This window comes from Aphelocoma coerulescens, chromosome 2 (assembly GCF_041296385.1).
Source record: "Aphelocoma coerulescens isolate FSJ_1873_10779 chromosome 2, UR_Acoe_1.0, whole genome shotgun sequence".
Taxonomy (NCBI): domain Eukaryota; kingdom Metazoa; phylum Chordata; class Aves; order Passeriformes; family Corvidae; genus Aphelocoma; species Aphelocoma coerulescens.
Window position 1 is genome coordinate 68,075,401 of NC_091015.1, and position 20,454 is coordinate 68,095,854.

General features: G+C 41.3%; 1 long non-coding RNA gene across 1 annotated transcript; it reads left to right on the forward strand.

Annotated features, from left to right (window-relative positions):
- The first annotated feature begins 297 nt into the window (after positions 1–297).
- Positions 298–9,428, forward strand: LOC138106733 (uncharacterized). The gene is made up of 2 exons (XR_011149087.1): positions 298–412; positions 4,384–9,428. It is a non-coding gene; the product is annotated as an uncharacterized lncRNA (long non-coding RNA).
- Positions 9,429–20,454: the final 11,026 nt, after the last annotated feature.

The following is a 20,454-nucleotide window of genomic DNA, read 5'->3' on the forward strand; positions in this document are numbered from 1 at the left end:
CAAGGCATCACGATACGACAGGATGTCGCGGTCCACTACGGGGAACTGTGAGGAGTTCTTTTGAAATGGATGGTCTAGGACAAAATTAAGGCAAACAAGAAAAATATTATATCTGAGAACAGTTTGTTGGTAACAAAAAGGGCATTGCCCTACTAAAGAAGAGTAAAAAAGACAGGAAAGGAGGAAGGAAAATGGAAAAGCGGGGGCGGGGGGGAGGGAGGGGGGTGGGGAGGGGGAGAAGAGAGAGTAGAGAGAAGAAGCCGGCGTTACCACCAGAGGAGCGGGGTGTGCCACTGATATCCAAGTGGCGGGGGGTGTGTGCACGCTGCCTGCCGGGGAGAGCCTGCACAGATCTCAGAGGGGCGCGGCTCCACAGGCACAGCTCCCACGGCAACGGGCGGCCGGACACGAGGTGAGTGGGCGATCAGGCAGGAGGGGCAGAACCCTGGACGGGGTCGAGGCGGGGATCGCGGCGTTCGGCCGGATCGGCAAAGCAAGGTTAGAGGCGGGCAGGAACGCAGGGATGAAGCAGACAGGGCGTCGGACAGGAACAGAGGGTGGCAGGACAGGTGACGGGAGGCTCAGAGGTTAGCCGGTGTCTAGCCAAGTGCCCAGCGAGAGGGAAGACAAGTGAGCCAGGGTGAGCAAGGGCCAAAAAGGGTAGAAGAGCCAAAAAGCAGACTAGAGCCAGGGCAAAAAAGGACAAAACCAGGGTACAGCCAGGGCAAGCAACAAGTTCCCAGAGCTTGTGACGCAGTTATTTTTATGCCCCCTGGCTCCTCCCAAAGTCCGCCTGCTGACAGGAGACCAGTGGCCCAGTCCAACGTTCCACAGCAGTCCACTGGTGGAGACCTTTTGCCATCTGATTGGAGAACCTCTCTGGAGGGTACAGAGGCCTTGGTGTTCCCCTGCTGACTGCCTGTCCCATGTGAGGTGTGAAGTGGTTGCCAGGCAAAGTCCCCCCAGGGACAAAGCTTTCTCCCATCTTCTCCTGGTTGCCTCCTGCAAGTGCCACACATGCAACCCCTCCCCCGCATGCATCTGACAATCAGTGTTGAGACAGAAATCAAAATTAAATTGGTTCCTCACACAGGATAATCGAGAAAAGTGCTCTGGGTGACATTGTTCCATGTTGGAAAACTATATCTGCAGTGGCATAAAGATAGTAATTACCAGTGGTACTTTGGACAGATTTTTTTTTTTTTTCTGTGTGTGTAAAGGAGCTCAATAAAATTTTAATGATATTCTTAAAATGTGGAAGGGTTTATAATGGCAAATGTCAGATTTTTTTGTAATGTCTAGCATCAAAAAGTCACACTGCTGTGAGATGACAGAATTACAGTAGCTCTTGTATAATTTCATATTATTTTGATCTGACTGTAATTCTCAAACAGAAGAACAAATTTTGTTGGTTAAAATTAGGTTAGGATTAGGTGTTTTCCATACTTTTCAGACTACCAACCCGGACTAAACTCTGATGTAAAATACCAGTGGTAATTTTTCCTGACTGAATACAACTCCAAAGCTAGCGTAGATTTTAACTTAGATTGGAATGAGAGATGAAATTTTCTCAGTTGTGAGACAAAGACTGTTTTCTTAAACCAACCTCTAATACGTAAGGCAAACAGCAAAAGAAAAGATTTTAGGATGAAATTTTGGATACTGAGTAGTTTGAGCAAGATTAAATAATGTTCTTGAAGCTAGGAGCTTCATATTTCGTATGTCAATCATCATGATCCATTCTTTCAATGAGAAACATCTAATTTTAAAGTCTGTGAAGACTGCACTGAGTGGTTTGTAATGAAAGTAACCAAATAACATTGGTATAAACATAATTTTCCCACTTCTTGTGGTATATAAGGATAAAAAAAATGAGGACAGATGTGCTTATGTGGACAGTAGGACCTGGTTTATAAATAGTTACAAATGCAACATTTTCTTTTAAAAACGGAGTAAGGGAAAAAGCCTTTCCTTTTTTCTTAGTATTTTTCTTAGCTCAGGTGTTGCATGTATGTTGAAATGATGAACAAAATTCAGACATAATATTTATATAACAGTTTCTAGCATGTGTCTCCTGATCTTTGTCGGTTTTCTGATCAATGGAAGTGAAACTACTACTGTTTAGAGAGCTGAGCTAGTTAGTTGAATGACACCTTGCTATCCTGCTTCCACTTCCCACAAAACACATGGAAGCGTAACCAGAACTTTGTTATTTTTAAACACACCTTGCAGATCATAAATAGCGTCTGTATCATGAAATACTGTATATCATTGTCAGAATGGTGATAAGAAACAATATGTAAGAGCCGGCGATGTTTTTCCTGCAGAAGCTGATCTGAAAGAGTGTGACTGAAAACTAGATGGAAGAATTACTGCTTTTGTGTTACTGCAGGTTTAATAAAACAAAAAAAGCTTCTATGTTGACTTACCACAGTTTCTATTGGGACTTCTTAGAAGAAATATTTTCTGCCTTCTGTGAGGCAGTGGCATATATAAGATTTTTGTAAATGCATAGTGGGCTTTACCCCTACCTCCTGACTTAGCAGAAAATGAACATACATATGATAGTCTGATTTTCCTTCTTACTGCCTGGGGCAATGCCAAGTCAAAAAGATTTGTGGGCTAGATCAGCAGATGGGAAGGTCATGATAATTAGTTGTCTTGCTGTGCTCAAGCTTGATGCAAATGAATTTTTATTATCCTCTAAGATTTTTGCAATCTGTTTTTCAAAGCCTAGAGTGCAGAAGCGCGTGGTGGACTGTGGGATTTGTTGATATCTATTTTATGGTCCTTTCCAGAATTTTGCAAGTCTCATTTTTCCTGTTGACTGAGATTAATATTTAAGCACTATGTCTCTCCCACAAGAATTAGGTTAATACATTTGACTGTGTTTTTCTGGGTAATCCTTTCCAGTTGCAGTCTAATGCATTGCACACATTGTAAAGTGGAAAAGTAACTGGTTTAACTGAGTTCATGTCATGTCATGTTTTGAAAGCTGTTCCCCCTTTGAACTTTACTGTTTGTGTTTAAAAAAAAAATCATGTTAGCAGAGTGCATTGTAGTTTATAGATAACATTTGCATCTTTTATAGTGCTGTATGCTTCAATCACGTATTTCATAGTAGAAATTTTGTGCATTGTTTCGGTTAAAAGTGTGAATGTGGTTTACAAAGAGGGTTTTAGTTCATTTGGGAAACTGCAGCTGCTCTTATGGCAGTGGTAATTTTGTATTCCTTGCATGATGCATTAATTACTGACTTCCAAACACAGATAAAAAGCAGATTTTGTCTGAAGCGAAACTCTATATAAAGCAGGAATCCTCCGATTTGACACAGAATTTCTGATACACTATTTTAAAAAAGAAGTTATATGACATCTCATGCATGAGATAGTCAATGTCTGAGTCAGTGTTTGCATCATATAATATTTAGGGTAGTGTGAGGCATTGTGAAGTTTCCATGTGATACATAAAACTAATGTTAACATTATTTTCACCAAGCATCATAATTATACTTTTTGAATTGGAAAGGGGCAGGACTTGTATCAGATTATGGTGTTCAGTTTTGGGCCCTTGTCCACAGGAAAACAGAGTATGCCAACAGTAACTTCAACTAGCAGGTTTAAGTTCAATGTATCAAGCTCCATATTAGAAAATTCTTAAAGAGCATGCAGTTTTAAACCACTGGATTAATTGATCTTCTAAGGTACTTTTCAGGACTATGAACACCAGTCCTGGTACTGAGTGGTCAAAATGAAGAAAGTGAGAAATCTTTCTATTTTCTAAGAAGTGATGCCATGAAGATTTTTGCCTTTTCTTTTATACCCCTGTTATACCTTTTTACAACTTCTGTATTGTGGGAGACAGAGGAGTAGAAACTCCTGCAATTAAAGGAGGCTTTGATTTACAACCCTGGAAGAGACTAGGTCTGGCTTAATTGACAAAGATTTGTGGACTTTAAGCAACAGGATTACAAACTTGTGTTCCTATCATTATAAGTAAAATTGTACACTGGGTGTTTTGGTGAAGGGTTTTAAAATATAATAGTGTGATTTTATATAGTTTAAGTTAAGAATTTAGATGGTATAAGAGAGACAACTGTGTGTACGTGACATGAGAAGTTATTGGTCAAAACATAAGCTGCATTGCAGTGAGAAGTGCCACAGGTGATAGGTCATTAATCTAAAACAAAGTGTCGTTTTAAGTATCTATTGGATTAGAAAGTTATAAATTACGATGTAACCCTAAATCTTGTGACTAGTCGCCATTACTCGGAGGTGTTGTAAAAGCTCACGCCTCGACTGATGCGTTTGTTATTTTAAACAATAAATTCGTGTAGTTGCATAGTCCCATCCCTGAAAAGTTATTTTCCTCCGACACGTGAAGCGCGAGAAACGGGCAAGTGGTGTCCCGGCAAGTGGTGCCCGGTGTGCGGCGGATTTACGGCGCAGAGGTCGGAGTAGGATGAAGAGGATTCCCTCGGTCAACGTGAGTTATCTGTACCCTGAAAGGAAGGGTGATCCGGCGAGAGCTTAAGCTGAAAGGAAGCTTGACAGAGGGTCGCGGGTCGATTTCTCCCCAGCACGCCGGTAGGAAATCTGTCTTCAACGATTGAGTGAAGGCAGGGGCCGGGTAGGTAGAGAGATGGGTGAAAATATTTCAAAAGAACAGAGGGATGTTTATAATAAGTTAGATGCCTTGCTGAAGTTGCATTCTGAGCCTCTTCCCAGCAAAGAAGTGAAAGATTTATTGCTTTGGGTTTTCCGTAATTGCCCTGATGTTGACTTTGAACTTCTTTTTACTAAATCAGTTTGGGATGATATTGCGACTAGACTTTACGATCTCGCTTCAAAACGCGATAAGGCGGCAGCTATGTTAATCCCTGCTTGCCGGGTGGTGATAGAATTGTTGAACAGCTCAGTGATTAATGGCGGCTCCGAAATTTTAACTGCGCCACGGGCTCCCTCGCAGTCGCCCCCTCCGGCCGCTTGTAATATTGCACCCGAAGGGGGGGGTGGTGAAGAAAAGAGGGGGGAGCCCTTGGAAGTGATGTATGGTGCCGGAGGGCGGGAGGCCCCGGAAATTACATCTCCGGAAATGACATCTTCGGAAGTGATGAAAGCAAAGATGGATGCCCCCATGACAACTCGGAGGGTTGCCAGTAGCACCGCAGATATGCAAACTCAGGATGAGTGTTTACCATCAGTGAATGAATCTAATTTAAGCCTTCAAGATATGAATAGGCTCTCCTCTGCCGATAAGCAGAGAGAAATAAATCTAAGGGAAAAGCCTGTTTTAACAAATTGGAATGTTATACATCGGGAGGTATCTAAAGAGGATGATCTTGTCCCAGCTCGTAAATCGTTGTTAGCATTGCCGGTGAGATATGAGAGAAGAGGAGCAAACCCGAGATGGAAGAAGCCCGTGACAGTGTTGTAACAGAGATTAAAAGGGCTGGACTTGAGATTTCTACATCAAAAATACAAGAAACTCCACCGTGGAAATATTTGGGATGGAAAATGACAGAACAGTCAATAAGGCCACAGAAAATACAGCTTCGAATTAAAGTTCATACTTTACAAGATTTGCAGCAGCTTTTGGGAGAGATAAATTGGATTAGAGTTACTGTAGGGATTACTAATGATGAACTTGCTCCAGGTTTTGATTTGTTAAAGGGAGATTGTGACATTACTTCCCCAAGAACCCTCACACCTGAAGCTCTAAAGGCACTTGACAGAGTAACAGAGGCTTTACAGAAAAGACAAGCACATCGTTGTGTAGATTCACAACCATTCTTCCTTGCAGTACTGGGGGAAAAAATGCAATTGTATGGTCTTATATTTCAATGGGATGCTTCTGCCAAAAATCCCTTATTGATAATAGAATGGGGTTTTTTGCCTTATAGATCTCCAAAAACAATCTTCACAACGATGGAAATGTTAGCTCAGATTGTAATCAGAGGCAGGTCAAGGTTGTTAACTATGGCAGGCAAGGAGTTTGCGATAATTTATTTGCCTCTGAAGAAGCAATATTTTGATTGGGCATTACTAAACTCAGAAGAACTTCAGATTGCATTATTGAATTATCCAGGTACTTGTTCTATTCATTTCCCTAGTCATAAACTATTTCAGGCAAAATTAAGCTTTAGAGAAAGACCACTGTTAAGTGAAGTGCCTTTGGATGCTGTGACAATTTTTAGTGATGGGTCAGGGAAGACCCATCGCTCGGTCGTTACGTGGCAAGACTCAGAAACTAAAACATGGAAACAGAATATTCAAATAGTAGAAGGTTCAACCCAGGTAGTAGAACTTGCCGCAGTAGTTAGGGCATTTCAGCTTTTCCCAGAGCCTTTTAATTTGATTACAGATTCTGCTTATGTTGCTAATATAGTCAAGAGAATAGAAGGATCAGTTCTGAAGGATGTTAGCAATGATGCTCTGTATCGTCATCTTAAATGTCTTTATATCCTTGTGCAAAAGAGAACTAATCAATATTTTGTCTCCCATATTAGAGCTCATTCTTCACTCCCAGGATTCCTGGCGGAGGGCAACTCCAGGGCTGATAAGTTAACACTTGCTATAGTGAACACCTTGCCAAATACTTTTGAACAAGCAAAGTTGAGTCATGCCTTTTTTCATCAGAATGCACAAGCTCTTATGAGAATGTTTCATCTTTCCAGAGACCAGGCTAGAGCAATTGTAAATACCTGCCCAGATTGCCAACTGGTACAGCCTCCTGTCTCCATGGGAGCAGTAAATCCTCGAGGGCTACAGAGTTTGCAATTGTGGCAAACGGATATCACTAAATATCCGTCCTTTGGAAAATATAAAAATATCCATCTATCAGTGGATACATTTTCCAATGCAGTTTTTGCTTCTGTACACACAGGAGAGACAGCAAATCATGTGTGTCAGCATTTTTTGCAAGCTTTTGCTTCCTTGGGGGTGCCTCAAGAAATAAAAACAGATAATGGTCCTGCTTATACAGCTCAGAAAGTAGCCACATTTTTGATGAATTGGGGTGTTCGCCATACTTTCGGCATTCCTTATTCGCCCACGAGTCAGGCAATTGTAGAAAGGACACATCATTCCTTGAAACGTATTTTAGATCAGCAAAAGGGAGATCTAGCACAAGCAACACCACAGATGCGATTAAGTAAAGCTTTGTATGTTTATAACTTTTTGAATAGTTCTTCTACAGAGCCTGATCCTCCAATATTTAGGCATTTCTCTAATAGCACACATGCAAAGTTAAGAGAAAACCCTTTGGTTCTGATTAGAAATCCAGAAACAGGACAAATAGAAGGTCCGTTCCCATTAATAACCTGGGGCAAAGGGTTTGCTTGTGTTTCTACAGGTACGGGACCTAGGTGGCTTCCTGCGAAGAATGTGAAACCATATCACGCGCAGAAAGAAGCTGACAGCTCTACGAGTACAGAAGAGAGTACGCAGACGTGAACTTCGCAGAGACTACAGCCCATACCTGCAATCTTTTGTTTTATTGTTAAAGCTGTAAATTTTAGGTTTTAGATTGATGTAAGCGTGTATAAGCAAATGTGTTGTAAAGATCTTTTGGCAAATAATCCTCATTATTAGATAAAGTGAAAGTAAAATTGGGAAATACAAAAATATTCTTACAAATTAGTTTAGAGATTGAGATTTGAGAAGGAGTCTTTTGCCAAGAGAACTTTCAAGAAACATGAAATCTAATCAAATGTTAAGTTTGTTTTTTGCTTTGTTTGTCTTATTTACTTTCGGTGGAGTAGCTTTGCCGGTCAATCAACCTAAGACCAATGTTTGGGTGACTTTAGCTAATGCTTCAGGGTTGGATACTCTATGTCTGTCTACCACAACTCCAGAAAATCCATTTTCAACTTGTCTAGTCAATGTTCCAATAGAGAATTGGCCAATCCCAGAGAAAATTGACAGGGCCTTACGAGGTATCTTTGCAGGATCAGAAGTTTGGGAACACTATACTCCAGTAAATACATGGGAATGGTGGACTCCCTATCTTCCTAAAACCTCTGATGAACCTGAAGAATTGGAAATCCTTGGTTCTGTAAAAGTGAAATTCTGTGTTGAGTTCTATTCTACAAACATGAATCAATCACTGATGAGAGATGTTTCTCCATATCACCCTGTGTATAAGAACCACTCCTTTTGGTGTAATAATACTTTTGTAGTTTCATCTGCACCTAGCTCTATTCCTCTGCAATTACCAAGAGGAATGTTTTTTGTATGTGGAGACAGAGCATGGCCAGCTATCCCTTCAAACATTAAGGGTGGTCCGTGTACTTTGGGAGAGCTTACATTATTTACTCCTAATATGAAGACAATTGCCAATGTGCGACACAGACAAAAAAGATCTACTCCGCATCAATATGGACCAGAGTGCAAAGATGATTTTACCCCATGGGGCTATGGAAAAAGGCTTGTAACATCTCTTCTTATGCCACCAGTTGCCTCAGTAGTTGCGTTAAAGCAGTTGGATCAGTTGGGATGTTGGCTGAGCAAACAATCTAACGCTACATCCCTTGCATTAAGTGGCCTTTTAGCAGATGTCAAAAATGTGAGGCATGCCACTTTGCAAAATAGAGCAGCCATTGATTTTCTTTTACTAGCCCATGGACATGGATGCAAAGACTTTGAGGGGATGTGCTGTATGAATTTGTCTGACCACTCAGAGTCTATTTACAAGAGCATACAACAACTTAAAGAGGGTGTGTCGAAAGTAAGAATCGATGATGGAACGTGGCTGGATAATTTGTTTAGTGGATGGGGTTTAGCATCGTGGGTAAAAAAGTGTCTTACAACAGGCCTATATATTTTGGCAGTTATAGTAATAGTTCTCATAATGGTGCCGTGTCTGTTTCAATGTGTACAGCGAAGGATTGATAAATCCATCAAAGGAGTTTTTTTGGTGCAGAAAGGAGGGGGAGATGTGGGAGACAGAGGAGTAGAAACTCCTGCAATTAAAGAAGGCTTTGATTTACAACCCTGGAAGAGACTAGGTCTGGCTTAATTGACAAAGATTTGTGGACTTTAAGCAACAGGATTACAAACTTGTGTTCCTATCATTATAAGTAAAATTGTACACTGGGTGTTTTGGTGAAGGGTTTTAAAATATAATAGTGTGATTTTATATAGTTTAAGAATTTAGATGGTATAAGAGAGACATCTGTGTGTACGTGACATGAGAAGTTATTGGTCAAAACATAAGCTGCATTGCAGTGAGAAGTGCCACAGGTGATAGGTCATTAATCTAAAACAAAGTGTCGTTTTAAGTATCTATTGGATTAGAAAGTTATAAATTACGATGTAACCCTAAATCTTGTGACTAGTCGCCATTACTCGGAGGTGTTGTAAAAGCTCACGCCTCGACTGATGCGTTTGTTATTTTAAACAATAAATTCGTGTAGTTGCATAGTCCCATCCCTGAAAAGTTATTTTCCTCCGACACGTAAAGCGCGAGAAACGGGCAAGAGGATACCGACACTGTATTCCTAGTGCGTCTTCCCTACATTCTTGGACTTGTTTGTTAAGCTAAGAGACTAAACATTTTAGAAGCTTCGTAGCTAGAGATCAGTGTGCCCCAGACCCCAAGGTCCTCTCCAGAACACATTCTGTAAACCAAGATAGAACCATCCAGGGGAAGGTTCCTTGGGGAGGAGGACTCACTTGAGCCTCTCATTGGGGAATCTTTGATAGATATGCTAATTAGTAAAACCTATAATTTTATACCTGATCTTTGGGGGCACTCTCAGTGGGGTGCATCTCAATGCATATGACCTGGATGTGTGCACCTAAGGATCCTTAAAATAAATACCAAGGTAAAATCCCCTTTCGCCTTCTAACCGTGTATGACTCTTGATTTTAAGACCAGGAAAAGGCATCAGAAGAATGTTAACATAATACTTTGAACTGAAGCTTATCAAGAAATCAGATCCACCTTGGTGTTTCTTTTTGGGATCTAATTAAAAGGTTTGCAAATTTTGTCTGACCGTTTTACAAGGCTCACACACAGTCGCAAAAAAGTTTAAGTCTTACCTTTGTCAAGAGAGAGGAGAATATAGTGTGACAGGAAGGGTGATGTGGGCGAGGCAATCAACACCATTCACTCCTTAAGCGAAGAAACAACGCTTTATTAACCAGCAACTAAGAATGGGTACCAAAGTAAGCTTGCGAACCCCAACAGCAAGGCAGAGTCAAAGTGGCGCAAGCGCAGCGCTGGGTGCTCTCCCTTGCCGGTGTGAATGGGCAGAGGACCAGGTGCTGAGCCCCAAATCAATATTTATACCCAGTCCTTTTAAGTCTATTGGTCCATTTTGGATCCTTCATGCTATTGGCTTGTTTCTCCTGCTGTCACTGGTCCATTTCAACAATGCCTTTTTCACCAATCATTTTCCGAGGACCTCCACCGATTGGTTTGTGCTACATCCAATCCACATTCTTGGTGACATCATTCTTATCTGCTGGAACAGTCTAGAAGACTTTCCCTTTCCCCGTGGTATCAAGTTTGCCACCCGATGGTTACATGCAGGTATTACACGTGGTACACTGTTCACAACTTGATAAACAAGGTAATTAACACAGAAAACTTCAACTAACCCAACTTCCACCATTACAATATTTACCAACTTATTTAATTAATTATAGAAAACCAAAACTTACTTATAACGTAGTGTACTGAAATCAAGCAATGATTTTAGAAGTAAGTGTCTATTAGATAAATCTGCTTTTGTCAAGTAGTTAAGTAGACTCAAGAAGCGTCCATTTCAGTTGATTTCCAGGGAAATCCATGTGTCACTGAGTAGTCATGAGTCAGGGATACATAACTAGATAAGCTAGTTTCCTGATAACTTACCCACCATGCTAAGGAGTTGGAAAGTCAAAGCCACTTTATGCTCACATACTCCTTTCAGAAAGCAGTAGCTACTCAGTTATGATTTTCAGCTTCATCATAAAGTCAATTTTCCCCACTACAAAAGTGGTAAGATAGCACTTTCTGTTAGACAAAACTTAAGAAGATATTGCTGGGAAATCAACTGAAGATTTCTCAAGAATTTTAGAAGAACTTACGGCCTTTTGGAGAATACCTGTGATAAGGATAGCCCTTACAGAAGAAAAAGAAAAACGAAAGAAAAGAAGAAGAGAAAGAGAAAAACAAAAAAAAAGGAAAAAAGAAAAAAGAAAAAAAAAGAAAAAAAAAAGAAAGAAAAGAAAAAAAGAATGAAAAAGAAAAAGTGATGTGATGTCAAAGAATTTTCAGGAACTGGAGAAAGAGGAGAAAATCTGGATAAATGAAATTGCCTAAAATGACTGAACTTCCTGGGATTATTTCTGCTGTGACTTTCACTCCTTGTTATAGTTTCTACTATCTTAGCAGTGTTGGGAGAAAATCCTTGGGGTAATAGTGGACATTCTCTGTCTGAATACTGTATGAACTGCCAGTGAGAACCTTTCTTTGCATCTTGTTTTCCCTCATGTAAAAATAGGCAGTCTGGCTTATCTTTTATGTCACCGGTTCTTATTTGCTTAACTCTTATAAGCTGTCAGTCACTACCGTTATACACATGAATGACTGCAGTATGAAAGCTTCTTGAATCCCTAAACATTTGCATAGTTCATTTGCTTGTTTTAAACACACCTAGTTATTTAAAAGGTTGCCAGAATAAGCTGTTTCAAAGCATGTCTTGTTTTGAGGAGATGCTAAAATGCTGGCAAGGATACAGCCACCTATATCAAGTATGTGCCAAATCTGCTGCTTGAGCTAAGTTATACTCTGTGAGGTAAAATCTATTGTTCTGAAAAAATTGCATGAAACAGTTCATGTCAGATGGTACTTAGCTATATGTCAAGACATCTTTTACAGTAACATTCAAACCATAATTTAAAAAAAAAGATATTTCTGTAAGAACTCCAAATTAAAATGATGTCAAGCATTTTTTCTTTAGACTTTCTAATGTAGGATTCTGAAATACTGTGATATTATTTTTTACAATTCTTCAAAGATTTATGTTTATTTTAGAAGATAATCACAAGGGATATAAGGTGAAATTTTAACTGTGTTTAGTCCTGAGTTAGGCAGCTTTTATTTCAAGAATACATAGAACCTGCCCTTCTAATGATGTGAATTGGTGTAAGTAATACAGAATTAAATTGTTTATAGCTTGGAGCTTGGATTCAACAAGAATCCTCAAGCATTCTCTTGTACAAGTTGTTCCCCTGTGAGATAAGCAGTTTTGCTGTATGCTGGGTGAAAAACTGACTGAAAAGCAGGGCTCAAAAGGCTGTAGTGGAGAGGGCTACATCTGTCTGGTGACCAGTCACCAGCAGTGTTCCTCAGGGATCAACTCTAGGGACCAGGTTTGTTCAAAATGTTTCTCAGTGATCTGGATATAGGAGTTGAATGCGCCATTAGCAAAATTGCTGATAATACCAAACGGACAAGGGGCTTTGAAGAGGGATCTAGATAGATTGGAGAAGTGGGCAATGATTAAAATAGCTAAAAACTAAACAAGACCAAAGGACGGATTTTACATCTGAGATGGAGTAACACTGGACACAAATCTAAATTGGGAGCGGAGTAGCTGGAGAGCATCCCTGCAAAAAGGGACCTGGGTTGCTGATTGGCACAGGCTTGATAGGAGTCAGTGTGCCCTGACAGCCAAGAGAAAACCATGTCTTGGGGTGCATCAAACACAGCATTACCAGCTGGTAAAAATGGGTGATTATCGTGCTGTATTTAGTGCTCATGCAGCCTTACCTGCAATAGTGTGTGCAGTTCTGGGCCCAAGCATTTCAAAAGAATGGTAAGGTAATTGAATGTGTCTCAAGGAGGTCACAAAACTGGGGAAGGAGCTGGAAGGAATGTCCTATGAGAAGAAAAGGGAGGATGATTTCACTGCTCCCTGCAGCTTCCTGAGTAGGGGAAGTGGAGAGGCAGGTGCTAATCCTTTCTCCCTCGTACCCAGTGCCAGGACACATGGGAATGGCTCAAAGATGTGTCCAGGATGCATGGAAATGGCTCAAAGACGTGTCCATCAGGGAAGGTTCACACTTGACATGAGAAAACATTCCTTGATTGAAAGGGTCATCAAACACTGAAACAGACTTCCTGGAGAGGTGGTCAGTGCCCCAAGCCTGTCACCGTTAAAGAGGCATTTGGAAAATGCCCATCGTAACATACTTTTAACTATTGGTCAGCCATGAAGTGGTCAGGTAGTTGAACTCAATTATCATTGTAGATCCCTTTTAACTCAACCATCTTATTCTTATTCTTATTCTTATTCTTATTCTTATTCTTATTCTTATTCTTATTCTTATTCTTATTCTTATTCTTATTCTTATTCTTATTCATTTTTACCTCCTTCCTTCCCTACCAGCACATGCTGAGGAAATCTCTGGTGACACATCTTCTCAGCCCTGAATTAGCAGGTGGAATTAGATGAATAACCATGTTCCAGCCTAGGCATTGGCTCTGTCACTTTGTGGAAAGGAGATATGTACCTACTGATGGGGGCAAGAGCTGTGGATTGTCTCAAGATTTGACCATCTGAACAGATTTGCAAAAAGCCAGTGTGAAGTGAGATTTTTAAAATTCTTCTGTGTTCATCCAGTTTCTTTGGGTTTCCCAGGACTGCAAAACTCCACACTAGCGAGGCTCAAATCAAGCCCCAAGTCTGATGCATGATTTACTCTTGAACTTAGTGGTTGCAAATCATTTGGAGGTGAGCAATACCTGTTCATTTCCCCACGGATTTTTTTCCGGTTTTACTTATGTTTAGAAATGTTTTCCCTTAGAAAGAGCAGGTAAACAGAAAGAGCTTGAGAACAGTACTCCGTCACAGCGAAGGTCTATCTGGCCCAATACTCTGTCTTCAAAGTGCCCAACCATCAGTGTCTGAAGGAGAGCATGTAAGCAGTGCAAGATTACTTCTGTCAGGGTCCTGGGGGTGCTTAATGGCTGGGACTGGCCTCGCCTGGGGCCCCCATCCCCTCTTGTTTCTTTCTAAAGGCCCAGGGGGGCTTTCAGTCCCTGCCTGAGTGGTTCTGTAGGTGTGCCTGTCTCTGACCCTCTCTCTTGCATGGGCCTGTGCAAGGAGCCAATTTAGTTCTGTTTGCCTCAACAGTGGTTGTCAGAGGTATGTGGAGGAGGGGTTGTACATGTGCCACCTGCAGGGGGCAGCTAGAAGCAGCCTTGTCTGTGGGATGACTTCACCTGGCAACACCTCCCATGGGACAGTCAGCAGGAGACACTGAACTCCCCAGAGGGGCTTCTCCAAGCTTCTCCAATCAGATGGCGAAAGGTCTCCATTAATGGACTGCAGTGGGACATTGGATTGTGCCAATGGTCTCCTGCCAGCAGGCAGACTTTGGGAGGAGCCAGGGGGCATAAAAAGTAACTGCATCACCAGCTGTGGGCGCTTTTTGGCTGGAAGTTTTTTTTGAGACTTGCTTTTTGGCTGGGGCCTTTGGGTCTTACACTTTTTGCATTTTGGGACCTTTCAGAGACTTGTCTTTTGGCTGGGGGCTTTGGAGACTCTGCTTTTTGCTACTTGCTGGGGCTCGCTGCTGCTCGCTGCTGTTAGTTGTCTCTCTCGTTCCCTCCTTTGCCCTGGCCCCAGCCTGCCTTTTGGCTCTCCTGCCCTTGTTGGCTCTTACTCACCCTTGCGCCTGTGCTGCCTCCCCATGTCCCTGACCAATGCCCTGCCTGCTTCATCTCTGTGTCCCTGTCTGAGCCACCTGTGTCCAACGCTGCGTGCCTCCGAGCCAGCCCGCTGCCATGATCCTCACTGCGACCCTGTGCAGAGCGCCCCCTCACCTTGTGTCTGGTTGCCCATCACCACAGGAGCCGTCCACAGGCAGGCAGCATGCAGACCCCCTGCCTTGTGGATGTCGATGGCACTCCCTGACCTCCACATAGAATGCCCTCTTTTCTGTCTCTCTCTCTCTCCCCCCCTCTCTCTCCCCCCTCCCATCCCCCCCCATTCCTTTCCCATTTTTCTTCCTCTTGCTCTGTGTTTTCTAGCTCTCCTTAGTAGGGTAACTGCTTTTTCTTTTGTTTTTTCATTACCAATAAACGGTTCTCAGATACAACGTTTGCCTCGTTTGGCTTAATTTCGTTCCTGACCATCTAATTCTAAAATAACTCCTTGCAGTTTCCCTCAGTGGAATGCAACAGCCTGACATCTGCACTGCAGAGACCTGCTCTCTTGGACCCTCAGACCTAGGTTGTAGCTTGTAATGCAGAATTCTAGATGCAACATAGCATAATTATTCTCTTCCCTATACTCACAGTGTGTCAAGTAACAATAAGACTGTTGGAAGTGTAACAAGACGAGAAGCCCGGGCCCCCGGCAGGGAGAGAGAGAAGCAGTCCAGCCAATATGGTTGATAAGAGCAAGACTCTGTTTATTAGCAACCCAAAGGCACTTAGATAGTATACCAGCTTGTTAACTCCTAAGTGGCTTAAAGCTTATCAAAACACATTTCTACTTCTACATAATTGGACTTACATTGGCAAGCTGCTATAGTCATGTTATGATTAAAAGAATTCCATGTCCCCCCTCGTTCACTCCTGGATAGCACAGCTTATCAGTACAGCTGCACCATTTCAAAACTCCCTCTTTGTTCCCAGCCCTGCTTGTTATTTTTCACACAGGGACTTTCCCATGGAGAGTAGTTTCTCACACACCGGCTTTTTGCTTCTAGGCCTATTGCTTGTACAGTTCTTTTATTGATCCCAATAATTCTATTTCCCAACATAAGACTGTTATTTGCCTGAAATACCAGGGTTTTTTCAGGTCCAAAATGCATTTTCAAATACTAGATCAGAAAGGTTACAAGTGGAAACAGGTTTATTTTATTTTAATTTTATTTTTCTGAATCTGTTTCATAGCTGATGCTCACAGGTATTAATACAGTGTATACATGTAGCCAGGAGCAAACTGATGGACCCTTCAGCTTAGCTTCTTGCATACATCTCTTGCATTCTGGTAAAGGAAAGCCATAGAGCCTCTGAGGGCAGTATCAAGAATACAGTCCCTGTTTTCTGAAGAGTGAGAACATGAAGAATGATCGGAACCAAACACATAAACGCAGAAAGAGGTGTGTGGTATTTTCAGAAGCAGGACATGTATCAATGAAAAGCACACTTTTTGCTTTCCAAAACTTGCTCTGTTTTGCTTCTTGGCCAGTGGTGCATGAAAAGCACTTTTGTACCTGCCCTATCCTTGTGTTGCATGGAGGGAGAGATGGAAAGTGGCAGCTTTAGATGATGCAGCAAGCCTGGAGTCCTTCCAAGTACAGGGTGTTTCGCACAAGCAAGAAGCCCTGGGTTGCCTTGGGGGTGCAAGTGCAGCAGGCAAGAACCAAGACACAAGGGCCCAGAGATGTTCTGACAAGGGACTGTGCTACAGAGGACAAGAAGCAGTCCCCAGGGGCCACCTTTGGGGCTCACCCTGAGAAATCTAGGAAGCTTCCTCCCCCGTTTTCTAAAATCTAAATTCCCAAAAATCTGGAGAATAATTTTTTAAAAATTTTATTTGTTGTATCTTACAAATCCATTGGCTAAAAAAATGATTTGTCCATGCTTACAAAGTTTATTCTACAAAAGTGAGGAAATACAATGTCCTTTCACCAATGGGTATGAGCAAACTGTTGGAGGTTTTTAGCTGGCTCTGTGAGCTGTGCCTTCCTATTATCCTATAAATGGGCTACGTTATCTGTAGCTACATTTACAGTGATACAGATTGAAGATTTGGCCCATAAGGGATTCCTGTAGCATTCACAGGCTGCACTGAATTAATGGAGGAGTGAGATTATGACCCTAACTCTGTGGATAGATTCTCCAAGTTCAGAAGACAGTAATAACATAACCATACTTTGGACTCTGTAGAGTTTTTATATTACTTTTGCAAAGAAGTAGGGAACTGTCACTGGAGTAAGTGCAAGACTGAAAGATGACATGATCCGTGACATATGTAGGAATGAGGGAGGGGAGCCTAGTCAGTTAGCAAGGGCATATCTTTTTCACTAGGTATTTTGAAAACTATCACATTATTTGTATGTCTGTATGTGCTCCTTTAAAATATGTGTGGCCATTCTTATATTACAAGAAAATGTGGAAAATTCTATCTCTCATTTTCAGAAGCTGTGCGGACCCACTGATGGTGCACTGGGTATCATCCCTGAGTAACCAGGTGCTATGTGGGGATATTGAGATATAAAATTAAATACGAATATATTACTTAAATTACTCAACTAAAGCTGAAACAGTATATATTGACAATGTTGTTTTAATATTTAAATGCACATATTTCAATAGAAATTTTTCATTTTCACTCTGATTAAAAAATTTCAAAGAGAAGTATTTTTCTCTGAAGAAGTGTCAGCTTCTTTTCTGTCTTATACAGAATCACAAACTCACAAAATGATTTGGATTGGAAGGTGTTCCAGTTTGGTCAAATTTAGAAATATATCCTCTGAGAGAAGGCACAACCACCCCTCCCCCACCAGGTTCAGGAAAAATAAATTTTCCTTGAAGGAAAGTGAAAGAGATAAAAACTACTTATTTAACAAACACATGGGAAAAGAATAATAATGCTAAATAATAAAATTTTGCTATGGAGAAAAAACCTGGGAAAGTGTTGGAGTCCTCCCTTTGGTCTCCTCAGAGCTGGGACTTGGCCCAGGGCCAGGCCCTCTGTTCTCAACGGAAAGTCCTCCCGATGTGCTCTGATATTGAAGCAGTCCAGCAGAAAAGGGAGAAAATCTGAAATTCCAGGGAAAGAAAAAAAAGTTCAACTCTCAGTCTCTCTCTGGAGAAAAAGAAGCTGAAAAACTGGCCAAAAGCTGACTGGAAAAAAACCCGCAAGGTGGGTGCTTCCTCGCTCCCCTGCCACAGCTGGAAAAAAAAGTCGCTATCTCTGTGTGACCTTGAACAAACTGAAGACTGCTTTGAAAAAGTTTTGCTCAGTTTTTCCTTCCCCCTCTCAGGCTCAGTTTAAAGGCATAGAAAGGCACAAGAATTATTTCTGGGCATAGGACAGCAATACGGGATACACATCATAAAGTCACCCCAAGACAGAACGGACCTCTGGAGAACACCTAACCCAACACTCCTACTAAAGCACGCTTATGTAGAGCAAGTTGCACAGGAACACATTCAAGCAGGTTTTGAGTATCTCCAGGGAAGGAAACTGTACAGCCTCTCTGGGAAGCCTTTTCCAGTGCTCTGTTATCCTCTAAGAAAATTTTTTCCCCATATGCAGATAGGTCTTCCTGTGTTTCAGTTTGTGTCCATTGTCCTTGTCCTGTCACTGGGCACCACTGAAAACTGATATGCCAAATTTAGTAGAATATTCAAAGATAATTTGATAGATAACAACTTTAGGAAGGTATGTCTGAAAAATAATTTTGAAATTGTCATTTTCCATGATTTTTGCTGATTTTAAAAATACTTTTTTTTTCTGAAATCTAAAACTGCTCAGTATTTCTCAACCAAAATCTGTTCCAAGTATTTTTTTCACAAACACTATTGTAGCAAATCAGGTTTCATTTATGAAGATATATGCATCTATCTCTACACTATTCTTGCCATAGTTGAAAAGTGAAGCAAACACCTGATTCTGAAACTTCTATAATAGAAGCCAATGACAATTTTCCTTGATGTTAATTCAAGCAATCTCTTCAATTAAAAAAAAAAAAGTAAATCATATCAGTAATGCACATATTGAAGTTTGGAATGTTGTTGTTTCAGAAAGACTAGAAAATGTTGAAAGGCTTAATGAGTAAACTCTCAAATACAAACTGAATAATCAGGTCTAGTGGAAGGTGCCCCTGCCCACGGCAGGGCATTGGAACTAGATGATCTTTAAGATCCCCTTCCAACCCAAAACTTTATATGATTCTATATTTCTATAAATGTTATCTCACTATATATAGCGTAAATTAAGAACATTCATTTGTATTGTAGTTATTTTGATTGTGTATGTGAAATAGTCAAATTCTTACCCATTTCATAACTTTGTGGATTTCTATATCTGATGTTTTAAAAGGGCAGTGGTTAAATTTTTTTCAGGGAATGGAATGTCTTTACTGATGCTATAAGGACAATCCAAACTCTTCCAGACAAAACATGGATATATTTACTGCTTAGTTGAAGAACACAGAGAACGAGCCAAATAAAACCCATATGCTTGTCTTCCCAGAGAACACTGTCAAAAATAATTTTCAAACACAGAAAGAATAACTATTTTAATTAAAGAATTTGTGTTCTATCTTCTTTTTATTTTTCTCTGTTTATATTGCTTTTTAACTCTCTAGCCCCAGAAGACCAGTGCCATCCTGGCCTGTATCAGCAATAATGTGGCCAGCAGGACCAGGACACTGATGGCCCTCCTGTACATGCCACTGCTGAGGTCACACCTCAAGTGCTGTATTCAGTTTTGGGCCCCTCACTTCAAGAATGACATTGAGGTGCTGGAGGGTGTCCAGAGAAGAGCAGTGGAGCTGGGGAAGGTTTGCAACACTAGTCTAATGAGGAGCAGATGAGGGAACTGGGGTTGTTTAGCCTGGAGGAAAGGAAGATCAGGGGGGATCTTATCACTCTCTACAACTACCTGAAAGGAGGATGTAGCCAGATGGGAGTCAGTCTCTCCTCCCAAGGAGCAGGAGATAGGACAAGAGGAACTGTCGTGATAGGATAAGAATGAATAGATAGAAATTGAAAGGGGAAATTTAGGCTGGATATTAGGAACTTTTTAATGTCAGGGTGAGACATTGGACCAGGTTGCCCAAGGAGGTTGTGGATGCCCCAGCCCTGGCAGTGCTAAAGACCAGGCTGGATAAGGCTTGAGCAACCTGGTCTAGTGGGAGGTGTCCCTGCCCATGGCAGTAGAGGCTGGGACTAGATGATCTTTAAGGTCCCTTCCAACTCTTAATGTTCTATGATTCCATGATTCCTTCTTTGTCATAGTGCAGGCATCCCCGTGTAACACCAGGAAGCACAAAAGCTTCAGCAGTCTAGCCACTGTTGGAGCCACTTGAAAAGCTCTGGTTCAGCTGAAGTGATATTAGACACAAAGAATCCACAAGAAAAGCCAACTCATCAATTCTACTGAAATCTGCCCTGACTAGGTAAAATGTAATTCCTGCAGTGGGAGATCACTCACAACCCACTCATTCAAAGAAACCCACCAACTCATAAGAAGAGAAAGACTGAGCATGGGACTAAGCAGCATTAGAAGCGAGGGAATCATTTAACCAGTTGAATAAGAGAACTGTGTAGCCAATGGGCATTAATTCCTTTGTTTGCCAAAAGGTATAAATAGTGAAAAGTTTTGAACAACCTTGGGTCCCCCAACCACTGAGAAATTCAGGGTGTGAAGGACTAACAGAACGCCACTGAATCTATGGGTGGTGACTATCTACTGCTTAATCTCCTATCTCTCTC